The following is a 3,878-nucleotide window of genomic DNA, read 5'->3' as shown; positions in this document are numbered from 1 at the left end:
GTTTTGCTTCATTCAGATTGAAGCTTGGAACATTGAGATCATTTTCATAAAAAATGTTTGTATCCAACCTGTCAAAAAAAATTTGACGGGAGAGCGTATCTAGAAATTTGTTTTGGGATTATTTATATGTTGTTTGTTAAAAAAAATATGAATTCAAAATGAAATGTTGTATTATAAATACTATGTTCATAAATTGTTCAATGACTACAATTGTAATCTACAAATTCTCATGTTTTGATAATATTACGTAATAAATTCATCAGAAATTTGATCACACACTTCTTTCTCAAATACGTATCTAGATAATAATTGAGTCATTCATCTCTCATTTGATTTCGCAATCATTTCTTCACAATAATGCGGAAAATAGAGAAATCAAAAACAAAAATCAATCACACAAGAGAAACGATTTAGTTGGTTCAGCCAATCTTGCCTACATTCACTAGCGGTGATGATAAATCTTATTGATAAAGTTATATGTTGGTTCATGAACTCTCTTTGAATGTAAGTACTTGTTCTTTCTATTACCGTTTTCACATTGAGCATATTTATAGTACGAATAAGACCAAATATCTTTAAAAAAATGGGGATGCAACCCGTTGGGGGTCGGATCGTGTGGAACCTCAGTCCTACATCCAAGGTACCTTGTATGTACCTCATAGTCCACTTCATTGCCTGTCAATGTTCCTTCATTGGTGTAACCACATACCTATTCACTATAGTGACTGTCTGTGAAATGTATGGTCGAGTGCACACCATAGCATACATCAAGCTATCAACCGCACTTGAGCCATGAACTCATGCTTTTCATCTGTCGTCAGAGACATACTAACAGAAAGACAAAAATGCACAACCAATGTAGTACTTATCACCTTCGAGTTCTCCATCCCATACCACGAAAGAGCCCTCTCAAGATAATTCTTCTATGATAAACCCAACTAACTTTTTTCCCTTTCTCTTTGTATCTCAATGACATTTTTTTTTGTTGTACCTAGATCCTTTATCTCAAACTCCCTATTAATTTGAGATTTCAACTTATTTATTTTCACTATACTCTTTGCAGCTATGAGCATATCATCAAAACATAACATATGTCCATCATCAAGCTTTCTAAAATAAACACAACTATCATATTCACTTCTAGTGTATTATTAGCCCACCAGAAATGTGTCAAACCACTTGTACCTTTGTCTCTGCGATTGCCTCAACCCGTACAATGACTTCTTCAGTTTGCACACCAAGCTATCATTTTCTACAACCTTAAACCTCTCAGATTGATTCATGAAGATCTCTTCTAAATCACCATGTAGGAACACAAACTTGACGTCGAGTTGCTCTAACTTTAAGTCAAACTGAAGCACTATAGATAGCAAAACCCGAATCAATGTATTCTTCACTATGAGCAAGAACACCTCATTGTAGTCAACACTTTCATTTTGAGCATAGCCCTTGGCTACCAACTGTACCTTGTATCTAGCATCATTATCAGTTGGAGAACCTTCCTTCTTCTTGAAAATCCACTTTCACCCTATAGCATGCTTCCCCTAAGGTTACTTGGTAAGTTTCCAAGTATGGTTCTTATGAAGAGACTCAATCTCCTCATTCATGTCGACTATCTTCCTCTTGAGACAAGTTAATACACTATTTGGTGTCAGTCAGTTCCCCATCTTTAGATTCCTCCAAGGAAAACTCCTCATCACCCTTGCCCGATAACTCTAAAGGACTATCTAGCTCCATCTCAATCAAATCATCTATGTTCTTCTAACCTTCAATGTGACTCATATTTTTCCTATGCCTACGCTTAATAGACTCATCGAAGGTCACATCTCTATTGATCATAAGTTTCCCCAGCTCTAAACACCACAATCTGTACCCATTGACGCCATATGCTAAGCCAAGAATATTTTCTTCTTTGCCATTGGATCAATATTGCTATCCTGCACATGGTAGTAAGTAATACATCTAAAGTAAGTTGTAATCTACAGAACTCGACTGACCATATCTTTCTTAGAGTCGTGCATTGCATTCCTGTCAATGATGATCTATTAACTAGGTAACATATTGTTTTTACAGCCTTAGCATAGAATTCTCTACCCAATCCTGCATTTTATAATATACATCTTATATTTTTCAACAATGTTATATTCATTCGTTCTACTACTCCATTATACTATGGTGTATGTATAACAGTGAAGTGCTCAGCAATCTTATGATTCTCACAAAATTCTTGAAACAGATCACTGGTGTGCTCACCCTTATTTTCGATTCTCAACTGTTTAATTTTCCTTCCAGTCTTTTTCTCAAGCAATGTTTTCCACTTCTTAAACTTTTTCAACACCTCGTCTTTACTCTTCATTTTGTAGATCGAATTTTTTGATAATCGATAATGGCACCATAAAAGTTTTCCTTGTGGACATTCGATATGGGTCTAAACTAGTGTAAATCCACACATGCCTAGAGTACTCGTCAATGAATAAAAAATATTTTGCTCTACAATTTGATGAAACTATTGAAGGACCTATATATCCTAGTGAACATAATCGAGAGTGCCATTTATCTTATGGACTATTGTATTGAACTTCCCCCTATATTGTTTCTCAAATACACAATACACAAAAATGAACAATTTTAGCCTACAACCCTTTCGATAGATCCTACTTGTACAATTTTGACTTGCTAGTTTTACTCACGTGCCCAAGACACATGTGCCACAATTATATAAAAGATGTGTTAGTGTCCTCGAAAGTATACAATGCTGTCCCACTCGTTATTGTATTACTAGTGAGAATATACAAATTAACAACTCTTTTGGCATTCATCACCACCAAGGAACCACGCACCACCTTTAGAACTTCATCTAGGTCATAAAATGTACCATTTAAGTCTAACATCCCAAGGGAAATGAAATTCTTCCTCTGATATGGAACATGACGCACTTCTATCAGTGTTCTCAAGAGCCCATCATGCATCTTAATTCTAATAGAATCTCTATCAATTGTTTTACAGGTCATATTGTTGTCCATCAAAATAGTTTCACCATCAACCTCCTCATAGGAAGTAAATTACTCTTTATTATGACACATATGGTACGAGCAACTAGAATCAAGTATCCATGTATCTTAAGAATATGTTTCTGAAGTAATTAATAAAATGATCATGTCATCTTCGTAACTTTGTTCAGCTAAACTAGCCTCATCTACGACTCTTTTGCCCTCATCCTTCGTTCCACCCCTTTAATCCTTTTAGAGTAAATGATAGTTTCTTCTAATATGACACTTTTATGGCATTTATAACATTCAATCTCTATCTTTTTGGACTTAAATATGGACTTTGAACTACCTCTTCTAAATTTTCTGTCTTTCGATCTTACTCTTACATGTAAACCCTCTGCATGTGAATCACTATCTAAAGTGTTCTTTATCCATTACTTGGAGAGAATTGCAATGGTAATAGACTCCAGTTTAATAATGTCTCTCCCATAGAGTAAAGTTGTGACCAAATACTCATAGGAATCAACAAGATAAAATAACAATAATATGCTTTATTCTCATCTTCTACCTACTCACCTACATTTAATAATTCTGAAATTAGTCTATTAAATTCATTAAGGTTATCATTTCCTTCAACCATATGAAATTTGAACAGTTGCTTCTTGAGATATAGTTAACTTGTCATATATAGACCTTCATGTTTCGCCTATTGCGATGTCGCCTAGTTCTCTAACATTACATTGTATGTTATCTCATTCGCCAGACATAGGCAAATCATGCTACGCCTGGAGATTGTACTCTTCTCAATCATCATCAAAGATGTCCGCAAGCTTACCTTTAAGCGTTGTGTAACCAGTATTGGATCATAATATTGCAACATTGAATGGA

This window comes from Tripterygium wilfordii, chromosome 12 (genome assembly GCF_013401445.1).
Source record: "Tripterygium wilfordii isolate XIE 37 chromosome 12, ASM1340144v1, whole genome shotgun sequence".
NCBI classification, from domain to species: Eukaryota; Viridiplantae; Streptophyta; class Magnoliopsida; order Celastrales; family Celastraceae; genus Tripterygium; species Tripterygium wilfordii.
The sequence above is the reverse complement of the archived record's forward strand: the minus strand, read 5'-3'. Positions refer to the sequence as shown.